This window comes from Camelus ferus, chromosome 15, assembly GCF_009834535.1.
Source record: "Camelus ferus isolate YT-003-E chromosome 15, BCGSAC_Cfer_1.0, whole genome shotgun sequence".
NCBI classification, from domain to species: Eukaryota; Metazoa; Chordata; class Mammalia; order Artiodactyla; family Camelidae; genus Camelus; species Camelus ferus.
The window spans coordinates 33,518,130-33,531,870 of NC_045710.1; the positions used below are offsets into that span (position 1 = coordinate 33,518,130).

Genomic DNA, 13,741 nt, shown 5'->3' on the forward strand with positions numbered 1-13,741 from the left:
TATGAGATCGCTCATATGTGGAAATAAAAAAAAATAGAACATAAATACAAAACAGAAACAGACTGATAGACATAGAATACAAACTTGTGGTTGCCAAGGGGGTGAGGGGTGGGAAGGGACAGACTGGGATTTCAAAATTTGTAGATACTGACAGGCATATAAAGAATAGATAAACAAGATTATACTGTATAGCACAAGGAAATATATACAAGAAAAAATGAGACAATATATGTATGTTCATGTATAACTGAAAAATTGTGCTTTACTTTGGAATTTGACACAACATTGTAAAATGACTATAACGCAATAAAAAAAGTTTAAAAGAAAGGTTATAGGCCCTCTAAATTATAATAATAATAATAATAAAACAAAAAATTACATCACTTTTCCTTCCAAAATATTTAGAGGGAAGTATGCTATATGAGGAAAATGGCCTTAGAAGAGCATGGCAGTATATGTCTTCTATCATGAAAACACACATGAGATCCTATCAAATAAGTGCTTTCCAAAATAAAAAAAGCTGGCATCCTATTCTGGATGGTTTTTGACTTGCACTAAGTATTTTACCCCTTTCTAAGTGTCACAGTCCTAAAATAATTACACCAATCAAACCACAGTGGCAACAACAACAACGACAATTGCATAAAAGATTTTCTAAGTGTTATCTTGTTTTGTTTGTTTTATTAGCACATGACCCCAGAGAAGCTAAGCAAAGACCCCATACCCTAGCTATGTGGGATTACTCTAAATTGGTGCTTAAGGCAACACAGACATCAGATGTGTGTACTTGGAGATGAAAGATACTCCTTCCCAACATGAAAGAAAATATTTAGTGATTTGGGAAAGAGCATATGATGTTTTTGCAAGATGCCACCAGTCTTTCTCAGTAACGTATCCCAAATGATAAAACCTGGTGGCCAGAAAGGGCTGGTGAGGGAAAAGTCTGACAAGGATAGCTGACAAAAGAAAACCTTTGGTGAACTCAACCCAAGGGGAAAATACAGAGAGAGAAGAGAAATCAGTATTTCTCAAAAAGTTTTTCTCACCAAATTCCTTTCATTTTAGAATTGAGGAAACTGAGGTGCGGACATAATGACTAAAGGTATACAACTAGTTACTGTCAGAGCTGGCTTTTTTTTTTTTTTTACTATATCACAGTGCCTCTTCACTTTTCTAATTTCCAAACTCTGTCCTATTCTAAATTGCCCTTGTTCATTGGCACTTTAGTTTCTGCACCTAGAGGTTTAGACACATTTGGAAATTTCTTTTAAACACGTTGATTCACTTAGGGCTGAATTCTTCGTGACAGGAAGAATAACTCCATCCTGGGGCGTATCCGGCAGGGTGAGGGATTCAGGAACCAATCACAATGTGTTCCCTTCTTCCAGGCTCTCCATATTTCATAGGAGAGATCAGGTTCCTGAGGGTGCACAGGCCCCCAAAAGCCATCCTAAGGATGTCTGTGGAGAAAAGAAGGCCAAGTTCCCTGGGTCCAGTTACCCTTCACAATCATCCTTAGGACGACCTTGGGGAATGGATTCCTCCTGTGGCAATGATGTAGGTGGACTGGGTGGGAGAGGCAGGTTAATGAGCTGTATGTATATAGTTAAGTCTTCGGTCCTTCTTAGCATCAGCTGACAAGACCATGTCCTTCTCCCTCTGCCTCTCAGAGCCACTGCATCTAGGCAGGGAGAGGAAGAGGGAGTGATATTGCAGCTAAATTTGAGAGTAATCGTTACTGTATCAGTGTGGAAATGACATATTCCAATGGGCAGTATAGGAGTGCACAGGATTGTCTGGCTATCTTGTATCTTATAGGAATGGTCTAATTCTTCTTCATATTCTTTCTTCTAACAATGAATTGCGAGAGAACAGGGTGTACTTGTGCTTTATAATCCAGGCAAACAATACAGGTATTGGCTAACATGGTTTGACACGATCAGCTGCTTTAAGCCAGTCTGGCAGAAAAGCACTGGACTATTGTGGGGATTGCATGGGCCCTTCCAACACTTTTCTTTTCAGCCCATTAATCAGCAGCAGAATTGCCAAGAGAACACATTACTGCGCTGTAGCTCAAAGAGGTCTGTGGTTGTGAATGGGTTGACCAGGAACAAAGTTGTATCATTCTAATTCTGATTGATGAATACTGAAGTCCTTGCTAAATAATGATTACCAGTCCCAGGGTCCACAAATCATTCAGTGGGTGAATAAGGGCTAAGTTAAACAAACTTGGGCTTGTGAACACAGATTTTTCTTGCAATGGGGTGCAGAGGTGTAAAGATGGTGGGAAGAGGGAGAGAAGAACTAGATTTGGCTGAATAAGCAAAGAGAAAACAGCTGCAGTCTGGGTTCTCTTGATGCCTTGAACATTTCCCTCCCTCACACCTTCCCTTGTCCTGTCTGCACATTCACCATCTCTGTAGTCAGATTACCTCTGAATGGTACCACCGTAGTCACTCCCTTCTCTCACCCTTGGCTCCCTCCTTACAGACTCCCTTGTCTAGCCAAATGGAGTTATTGCCTACTCAAATGATTTAAACCTCCTCTCTCTCAAAGTTTTCTACTCAAATTCTCCAACACCCCCTACTGTTTCCCAATAACTTGCTTCTAGCATAGTACATTTTATGCCATTCCCTTTTTCTCTTTTAATTTCTCTCTCTCTCTCTCTTCTTTTTAATCACTCCTGTATCCTAGAATGCTCCTGTGGAAAGATAGCATTCCTCTACTTGGGTTAGATGAACTTTGCAAAAATGCTTAGCGTATTTCTACCAATTCTGGACACAGACTAGGTAGGCTATCAGAGTTGCAAAAATATTTTGGACAATATCAAATTTAAATATTGCTTTTCTGTTTGGGGTTCCTTGAGATATATCCAAACAACTAATGGAGGGTTTTTTTTGTTTTGTTTTGTTTTGTTTTTTCAGTTTTAAATAAGCTCTGGTTGCTTTGGTGTCAGCAATCTCAAGTGTCACTTCTTGCCAGCTTTCCACTTGGTAGAAGGTGCTTCCTAAAGATGCACTTCTGTGAAGTCAAAACCAGAATAGACTGAGCCAAATTACTGATTAAAATGCTTGCTGGCTGTTCCTTTCACCAGTATAGTTCTGTGTTTCCACTTTTGGGGAATATATCTGCCTGTCGATGTTTGCAAACGCCAGTACCTTTTTGATAGTACAAACCCACAGTGTTCCTCTTCAAGAATGCCAGCATTCATAATTTTGAAGCCTCAAACTTTCAAGAAATGAAAGTAACTGAATTTCTCTGCATTTTAAAGTAGAAATGGTAATATTACATGGCTGGACATTTCTATAAAGTGTGGATTGGCAATAATGTTGCTTATGCTTTCAAAAACAGGATTCTTCTAAATTTATGCCTAGGTATCAGTCATAAGCTAACATATTCTTTGACTCTAAACTTTCTTTCTTGCCCCAGAAATCCCAAATGGTTGCTGAGATGCAGAAATTTACAGAAGTTTGACTAGAAACAAAATGTTTCCAAATTCAGGTAGATGTAAATTATAATTTATTACTGCAAGGAAAACACTCTCAGTTGCAACATCTCTTACTGGAAAGTTTTTGAATTTTCTAGATATGACAAATAAAGATTCATGAGGTGTGATTTCACAGGAGAAAGGGCATTTCAGTGATAACTTTTTTTGTAGGTATAATGGGAAATCACAATAGAAACTAGATAAACTTCATGGAAATCATCTGTGAACTTAACTGAACAAATGAAATCCACTGAACTCTGGAAAGCCAAACATGCATGTTAATTATTTAGTTTCTGGTATTAAGCCCTTTCCATTTCCCTGCAGAGTTGTTTGTGGGATCTATTATTTTGAAAACATTCTATTTTAACTTGAATTGTCAATAACTTGATCCTAGTAGTATGTTAGAAAGGGCATTAGATTAGGAACCATTTGGCCTGGGCTTCATTCTCACTCTGCTACTTACCAGGTTGGTGACCGCTGTCATCTCTCTTCCATACTTTAGATCTGTCATCTCATCTGTTCGGTAGGAATAAGAAATACCTAATCTTGTTGCCACTGAATGTTGTTGTGGGAATCAAATCAGGTCCTAGTTGTTAAACCACTCTGAAACTATGAAGTGCTATACAATATGAGGCATTCTACTCATTATCATCTCAGAATTCCTCTCGGATTACATTGCCTCCAATGCATTATTTAGGAAAAGTACGAACTTGAATGCCATATGGAGTCCCTGTTGACACTGCAGATGTTCGTTAATTTTAGACTCTAAAAGAACAAAAGAACAGAAGCGCTACCAAGCAAATTAGCCTCTCTATAGTTTTTTTCTTCGAAATCTCCTATTATACAAATACCCAACTAAAAATGGCAGGCAAAATATTATAGAAAATTACATCATCTGAAGCATTGTGATTCTGTATAGCCAAGTCCTTTCGCAGTTTATTTTTGCAGTAATTTATTCCCCTCAAAGCACATCGCCAATGAATGTAATGCTATGAGATTAATTGTGATTATTTGAGGATCAAGAAAGAGGATTTTAACCTTTAACTTCAAATAACACACAGATAGGGGAAATGTAAGTCTCAGAAGAGTCACAAAAAGAGATGCAATCCATTTTGGTGGTCATAGTCTCTTGAACTGGTAGAAAATGGAGCTAAACTCAGCTAGCCTTGGGCTCTGATTCTAAAAATTCATATTTAAAAGTGGGAGTTTCCTTGTAGAACAGGTGTGACAAATATGCTCAGACTAAATGACAACTGCTTTTACAGCCACATCAGTCTGGGAAGACCTTGTCCTGCTCACGTGGGCCATCTGTAAGGCATCTCTGCATTTTATCAAATCTGACTGCCTGCTCACACCTGCACAAGCAAGGGATGTTTTTGTAAAAATATATAGATGGCATCTGTCATTCTCTCTCTTCTTTGTGTAACCACTCACTAACAAAAAATATCCTGGAACAAGCTAAGCATTCTGTGTCTTGAAATTATTTATATAATATGATATATATAATATGATATACATATTTTTAAAAGGTCCAATTGATATTCCAAACGTAGATTTTTATTTTTTATTTTAGAGAATAATCATGTCCTAAAATTGCTAAGTCTTAGTGCCTTAAGATATTGACAGACTATCACTTTAATTAGAAATAATTTTTAAACAGAGGCCATAAATGTTTCACATATAAGGCACTTCTTTCTCTATAAGAGGCAAAATTTTCAAAATATGTTTTGATCATATCTTTTAGTAATTCAGTGAACACTCTATGATATGATGTTTCAAAGTGTGCTCTCATGTGGATTAGAAATATTAAAAAACAAATCCAAAGAGTAGATTTTATGACACTGCTTATTAGGAATGCAGTCTAGGCTGATTATTTTAGTATTAAGTATATCATTAATCACCCCCCTATCCTGCCCATATGCTACCTCTTTTGGCATAAAAGGCCTAATAATAAGACAGGTGCAACTTGATTCCATGTTACAGAGTTCTCTCAAACTAGAACCAAACTTTAACTCCCCCAAATATTTTTCCCCTGTGAAGGACTTTGGATTACTGCAGATGAGTTCAGGCTTGAACCAGAAATGGATTCAAACAACTCTCATTCACTGCTGAAACTGAACTGGAACTGACCCCCAAAGTAAATTGGCTTAATTCCCTGTAAGAAGAATATGAATCAGGTTGCCATCTGTTCCCTTCCTTCTTTAACTTCACCAGTGGGCTGGGCTTAAGCATAGAACTAGAGGAGTCTTTGGAGGAAGGGGAAGAGAACTCTGGCTTGGTGTTTAGACAGGTACACTGCAAGGGGAGAGTCACTCCAAGTGCAAGAAGAAAGGAATCTGGGAATTAACTGGCGAAATCATGTAATTAGACAAACCATGGGGACAACATGAGTTTAATTTCCCTAATTTTATTTGAAGATATTGCATCAGCTAAAAATTCTTTGCTCCCCAGAGGTGAAAAACACAACCCAAATTAGCTTAATCAAAAAGGTAAATTTATTGGCTCATGTAACTGAAAAATTTGGAGTATCTGGTTCAGGTGAAGCTTGATCCAGGGCTCAAACAGTATGAGCTAGGACTTGGTATCTCTCTGTCCATTTCTCAATTCAGCATCTCTGCTCCAATCTTGGGCAAGCTCTCTGCTTGAATAGGCAATATAGATGCAAGCTGCTCAAAGAACCACTTACCTTGGTTCAAATCTAGAGCCAACTTTTCTAGTAGGTATAGAACAGATCACTGTGGCCAGGGGAATAGGATATTCTAGGTGACCTAGACCAAGGTCACATGTTTCACCCCTGAGGCAGAGGGGTAGAGATATCACTTTTCTCTTCAAGCCCTGAGAGGAAGGGAGGACCAGAGTACCCAGAACGAGAGGAGAGTGTGGTCAGTAGAACTGATGTTCTCTACAAATACTCAGGGACCAGATGCACAAATAATTTTATCAAGTATTCTTTCTCATTTAGAAGGAATTCTGGCTATGTTCTAAGCATAGAGTCCAAGTCTAGAGCTTGCAATTTGTTAACCGGGGCATAATCAAACTGAATTTTACTCTCTTTTTTCTTCTGTTTTAAAACATTATATCAACTATTATTGGTTGCAGGAGAGGCAGATTAAATATTTTAAAATTTCCTTATTGGAAAAAATACAGATATAATTTACAGGCCCAAAATGAGGAACTATTATTAATGGAATGTAAGAGTCAATTCTTGGAAAGCTGAGGTTCTATTTGGAAACCCAGTCACACCATCTTAGAATATTCCTTTGGAAGATTTTATTAAAGTGCTTGGGAGACTTCTGGGGCTTTATCCTAAGGATATACCTGCAGACATATGTGTCACGTTATCCATTACAGCATTGTTTGTAGTAAGTAGCAAAGACTGGAAACCGTCCAAGTGTTCATTAATAGGGGAATGGTTAAATAAACTGTGGCATACCCTGCAGTGTAGTGCTATGCAGCTGTTTAAAAGAATGAGGAAGCTCTCTTAGTACTGATATAAAAAACCTCCGAGATATATTGTCAGAGGGGAAAGCAAGATGCAAATCAGGAGATATAATATGCCACCTGTTGTGTAAGAAGAGGGGAAGAGATCAAGAAATAGAAGAATGCTTGTATTTGCATGAAGAAACATTACAAGACACATAGAAAGACCAATATAAATAGTTATTTCTACCTGTGAGGGTGGGTGGGTGTGGAGAACGGGGTGGAAGACCCAGAGTGGGAGGGAGACTTTTCACGATACCCCTTTTTATTGTGTTTTGATTTTCGAAACATGTGAATGTATCAGCTGGTCAAATGTAAATAATTAAGAAAATACTAGAAAGAGAAAAGCTTGAGAGAAGTCATTCAGGAGTCCTGTGGTCACTGAGCTTTGTATTCTCAGAGCCTAGCACAGCACCTCCAAGGAAGGCACTGTAAACTCAGTAAACGGAACCTTTACCCACTTCATTGCTTAGATCATAATCCTAAGAGTCATCTTTGATGTCTTTCTCTCACTCACTGTCATTAAATCCATCAGTTCTCTCTGCCAAACATACCCCCAAACCCACCACTCTTCACTTTCTTCAATGCTACCCTGCTAATCCAGACCACTGACATCTCTAGTCTGGACCAAAACCACTAGGCTGCCTTCTGATCCTCTCTGCCACCACCCCTAGAATGCATTCTCCACATATAGTTAGGGCAATCTTTTTAAAAACAAACCAAATCATATCATACTCCTGCTTAAAATCCTCTAGTGGTTTCTCTTACAATTAGAATACAATTTAAACTCTACCTGGAACTTCCAAGCTCCACGAGTGATCTGGCCCGCGTCTGCTTCTTTGATTTCACCTCCTACCACTGCCCCTCACTCCCTCCAGACCATCTAGGCCTTCTTTCAGTTCCTCACGTCTACTCTGTCTCCTCCTGTCACAGGGCCTCTGTCTGTGCTCTTCCCTCTGCCTGGAAGACGATTTCCCCTTTTCTTGTAGGGTTGTCTCCTTATTGATGCGGAAGGGCCACTTTCTCAGGGTGGCTCCCTCTGACCACTCCAGTTAAATCAGCCCTGCCCTCCACGTTGTTCTCTTTGTAGCACCTTTAACTATACAGAATGCCATCTTCATTTGTTGGTTTGTGCTTATTGTCCCCACTATCATGTAAGTTCTATGAAGTCTCTTGTTCACCTCTGTGTGACCAGTACCTAGAACAAGGCTGGGCATTTAATGGCTTTAGGAAGTTTCTGTTGAATAAAATAAAGGCACTGAAAATCAATCATGGATAGACTATACATTCATTTCCTCAGAACCCTTTGGATGAAACTATTTAATTATAAAGGCAATAAACAATTATAAAAAGACATGAGGATGTCATGATTGGCTTTTGAAAAAACACTGTAGAAAGTAGGTTAAGAGAGTAAATGGAGAAAATACGATTCTACAAGACATGGGAACTTTATGTCATAAACCAGTCTAGGCAACAGGCAGGTCCAGGCACTATGTTAGGTATAAAGATGACCCAGTGTTGGTTTTGTACTCAAGCAGCTCAAAATCTATCAGAAGATACAGCTTTGTAGTTATAATCTCAAATATCTGCAGAGTGCAAATCACATTCACATTTTTAATTAATTCATTTAATCACAAGAAGGGTCCTATGACATAGAGTATTATTGTAACTGTTCTCATCACAATTTTATAGATTAAATAAATGAGGCTCGGAGAGGTTATGTGACTTGCCTTGGATGGCACAGCAAGTGATGAATGAGATTTTAAAGTTAGACCCAGATCTTCTGACTCAGCTCTCCTGTTCTGTTTCACCACTCTGTCCAGTGTGATAAATGTATGTGCAGCATGCTACAGGAGGTCAAGTGTAACAGAGAGACTATTTTTATCTGGAGAGGTCTGAAAAGGCTTTACCGAGGAAAGTCAAATAAATGGGGCTGTGAAAGGTGAGAGGAGTTTCCTGGTGGAGGAGGAGTCACATTTTCAGACAGAGATCTGATGAAAAGCACAGAAAGATGAAAATGTATAGCATGCTTTACATGGTGAGGAGCAGAGGAGTCCAGAGAGACGATTGGGGCCATACTGTGAAAGATTTTCAGTGCCACTTTGTATGCAGTTGGGCAGTCTCTGGATGCAGAGGTTTTGAAACTGCCAGATCTGGATTTTCAAAAGAAAATGAGATTGGCAGATGGGTAGATGAATTGGATCATGAAGAAACAAGCTAGGAGCTTTTTGTGATTGTGCAAGTGAGATACGTGCCTGAATGAGGATAGTGGAAATGGAAAGGACTGATTACAAAATGTTTGTGTGAGGAGAATCACTTTTGGGGGAGGTCAAAGAGAGGGAGGTATAAGGATTATTAAAAATTTTTTTCTAGCTCATGTGACTTGGTAGATGATGATTACATCAATCAAAGTGAAGAACAAAAAACTGGTTTTAGAGGGGATTGGAGGTGGGAGGGGGGGTTTTCTTGTAGCTAAGATAAAGAAAGGGCTTGCTTTACTTTTCAGTCCTGTTTGATTTGAGGTGTCTGTTTGTAATATTCAGGTAGATATGTCCAGTAGGTAAGTAAAAATATGGGCCTAGAATTTGAAAGCAAGACTGAAGCTGGAAATCTAGATTTTGGAGTAATCAAAATACATGTCGTATTAAAGTTCCTACTGCAAAAAAGGGCACAAGGGAAATTTTTTGGTGATATAAGTGTTCTATTTCACGATTATGATAGTGGTTACAAGGTATACATGTCTCAAAACAGATCAAACTGTACACTTTAAATGCATTTTATTGAATCTTAAATTCCTTTTAAAAAACCTACTAAAAATACTAGAAGTCAACTATCTTGTACGACATAGTGCTAAACAAATTGTTTTTTTTTAATTGTTAATCAATTGTTTTAGAAAAAAGGAAGAGAATGAGAAATTGTTGTACAAATCAGTTAAAAACAACTGCTAGGCTGCAGGGACAGCTGCCATAGCTTCAGCTGTTCCAGAAGCCAGTACTCAAGGTGCCAGTTTATGGGCCATTTGGGAGTTCTCCATCCAAAAACATATTCCCTCCCCAAACCACCATCCTCTACCCTCAGCCTACCCTTGTACCACCTGGGTTGACTTCTGCATTTGGAAGAGCTGAGATAATAAAGGTACTTGAAGAATATATGACTCATCGCTGAACAAGAAATCTTTCCTTATTGATTGATTTCAGGCTTGTGGCCAATTTGGCCTCCTTGTTTGGCTCCATTCCCTCAGCATCACTTCTGAATTGCCTGACAAGGCTCAGCTTAAAATCTACTTTGCCCCAAAAAACCATTTTTAATTTGATAGAAGGAGGTGGAGTCTGATACCTAACTTCATCTTCCAGTGTGGACACACCTACCATGAGTATACAATCACCAGGATTTGTATATTTATGTTGGAAGCTCAGTTCTGTCACTAAGTCTTTGAGACCTTGAGGAAAATGAGGATAATAAAACGACCTTGCAGGGTGGAGGGGATTAAGTCAGTCAGCACACGTGAAAATGCCAAGTATGGCATTGAGTAGGTGCTCAATAAAAGGCAGATGCCTTGTTAAGCCTGACATTGCTTTCTGAATTATTTAGTTTGTATTATAAGATTCTTGAAAGTAAAAGCAATCTTTCCTGCACTGTGTACTCCCACCCTAACTAATACATCCTCAGGACACATTGGGGAATGATGTTTATAAACCTGGCAGGTCAAGGATAAAGCTGAAAAAGATTTACACAATAAATATGTAGAAGAGAAGAGATTGTTCTGGGAACACGAAGGGATGGGGGAGAAGGAACTCCATTTAGAGTTGGTGGCAAAGGTCTTTCATTACATTCCCTCTTTTCATTCATTTAAAATTTTATCTTGCCAAAAAGAAGGGACAGAAGTTTCATCTTGATGAGTGGAGCTGTGGGACCGTGTGCCAATACACCTGGTATTGATTCATGCCAGCTGGGAGAGGAGCTTGGCTTCTTGGTGTTTTACTACTGTGGTTTCCTGGGCTGGGCAGCTGGGTGCCTAATAATGATAAAAACCATAATAATACCTCATAATTACGCACTGCCCTTTGCCAGAACTCGGGTTTAATTACAATGACTATGACGGAACTGGCAACATCTTGTTCCCTGTTAGGACGCAATACCCAAGGGCCTGGAAATACAGGGTGAAGTGGTAACTGCGTCCTTCTCCTGCAGAGCCTCTGCTGGCAACTCACCCAGAGTGCTCTGGGTTTGAAGCTCGTCATCAAAAACAAAGAGTACTTTTCAATTGCCCACATGTACTTGGCACTGTCAAGTAAAGTAGTGTTTGGGAAGCAACGACTGCCCCGCATGGGGCACAGCATCAAGGAATCCCAGACCTGGAAGGGACCAACATAGGTAATCTCATTCATTATTACCCTGCCCCCCTGCCATGCGGCATCAATGTGACTGCACTCTAATAGATGAGCTCACTGACCTTCTATTCTGATTTGGGCTGGAGATGCTTTTGTGGCAGCCTGATTTAGGGGTCAGGGGATTCACCAGTTCATTTTAACACTCATTTTATGAGCACCTATTCTGAGCCAAGCCACCATGGAGGTGCCATGATGTACGAGATGTGATCCCTGCCCTCAAAGTAGCTTATCTTCTACTTGGGGGAATCTGTATTGAGGCAGCTGTAACATAAAGATAGAGGAAAGTCCTAGCGGGTGAAAGGAAATAAAATCACTCCAGATGAAAGGATCAGGGCCATATTCTCTTTCAGAGTAAGAAGAAAGGATGAGAAGGTATTGGGTGGGCATGGGGAGGTGGGCGGGAAGGGGTTGGTGGAGACTGAGGTGCAGAGCTGGGCAACTGCCAGAGGCAAGTTTCTCTTTTTTTGGTGGAAGGAGATCTTCATAGCACACATCAGCCGCTGAATTATCTTACTGATTTGCTACTTTACTCATATACGCTTTGTCTCACCCTATTCGGGAACCTTGTCAGTTTTGTTCACCACTAAATCCTGAGCACCTCAAACAATGCCTGGCCTGTTGTAAAATGCTTAGTAAATACTGGGCTAATGAATAAATGGCCCAGGTGAGGTAGTGGCTATAGAAACTACTACGAAAGGGCATTTAGCAAATATAATCAGCAGGACAAATTTCCAAGGAGTAGGCAAGTGTTACAGCAATGGAGGAACAGCCCGGAGGATTACTTGCAGGTTCTGCTTTGGCTAAGTGAATGTATGGTGATGTTATCAAAGAAGATAAAGAGCAGATGGGAAGGAGCAGGTTTTGGGGACTTCTTAGGGCATTTGAGTTCTCATTTGGATATGTCATGATTAGGTGGAAGTGTGAGATGTCTAAAAGCACTTATTTTTGCAGACTGGGACCTCATTAAAGGTACACTTGGCCATCAAAATAGTTATGTAAATCCTTTTCACCTTTATCCTTGACCTGCCAGGTTTATAAACATCATTCCCCAATGTGTCCTGAGGATGTATTAGTTAGGGTAGGAGTACAGAGTGCGGTGGGCAGTAGAATGACTAAGTACCTATTGAGGAGAGGACTGAGGATCAGATCCTGGGACTCTCTTAAACGGCCAATAGAGAACAGATTTAGAAAAGTTAACTGGAGAGAAAAACAACCTGAGGTTTATGGTTTCAGGGTAACTGGGGTGAAGCGTGTGTAAGGGGAAAGAAAAAGCTTCAAGAAGGATGTAGTCCATAGAATCTACTTACCACAAAAGAGATTATGTAAGAACTAAAAAGTGACCTTTGAGCTTGATCATATGGATGTTACTGGGGCCTTAAGAGGAGCATTTTCAGTAGACTAGTAAGGAGTATAATTTAGCCTGTACTCGAAGCATGAATTGAAATAAGGATGGGAGCTGGACAGGACCTCATAGTCAAGGTTTTGTTTTGGTGTGGTTTGCCTGCTGTTTCAAGTTTGGGGGCGTTGGAATACGATCATGGGCATGTCTAACACAGAAGTGGCCGGTAAGTTTGTGAATGACGGCAAGGCTTCTAAAAGGCCAGATGGCCTGTCCTGGCGGCGCCACAGTGCCTCATCTACGCTTTTACCCTTTCAGCCATATCTAGGGCGGGGGCCCTTCCATATAAAGTGCAGGCAAAAAGTGGAAAACAAACACCTCTCCATCCGACCCACATGTGAGTCACGTTTGTGACAGCTGGGAGTGGGGATGGGAATACCTGAACTAAACGAAGTGCCCAGGTTCCGGTGGATCTTGGAATTTAGTTAACAGGGAGGCTCATTCACATTTTCCGACCCGCCACTCACGCCCTCCATTCATCATTTTTCCTTTCCTTTTCTCTAACGGAGTTGAAACCAGGGACAAAGCTTTCCTCTTTCTCCTACCTCGACGTTGACCTCCCGCCCCCAAGCCCACCGATGCCCCTTCTCCAACCACGTGACCCTCCTCAGTCCCCGTGACTCGCCACCGCCGACCCCTCCCCTCGGGCCGCAGCCCGCTTCACCCCGCCCCTAAAGCCCACGTGACCACCTCTCTACCACCTGACTGGCTCCTCCCTTTCCCCCGGGCCGGACCCTGCCGCCGTCGGCAGCTGCCCGACTCCAAAATGGCAGCCGCGCAAAGCGCGCAGCCGAGCGGCCGGACCTCCCTGACTCCCGGGCCGCCCCCCTCTCGCTCCCTGCCTCCCTCCTTCGGCCTTCACCTACACGCCTCCGGATTGGCCGCTAGGAATCCCGCCCCTCCAGGGTCCCGCCTGCTATTGGTCACGGTAGGCTGCCCTTCAGAGAGGCGTGCCCCCACCGCCCCCCGCCCCGGGAGGTATTT

The 13,741-nt window shown here is 41.0% G+C and overlaps 1 protein-coding gene across 2 annotated transcripts in view; it reads left to right on the forward strand.

The window, feature by feature from the left end:
- Positions 1–13,741, forward strand: part of SOCS5 (suppressor of cytokine signaling 5) — a 126,752-nt gene that overhangs the window by 56,859 nt on the left and 56,152 nt on the right. The window contains exon 1 of one of the 2 annotated variants that reach the window (XM_032497447.1): positions 13,507–13,685. The exons of the other annotated variant lie outside the window; for it this stretch is intronic. The gene's annotated coding sequence lies outside the window, so the exon portion shown is untranslated. Of the gene's footprint in view, positions 1–13,506; positions 13,686–13,741 lie in introns of those variants that run through there. 2 annotated transcript variants of the gene reach the window in all.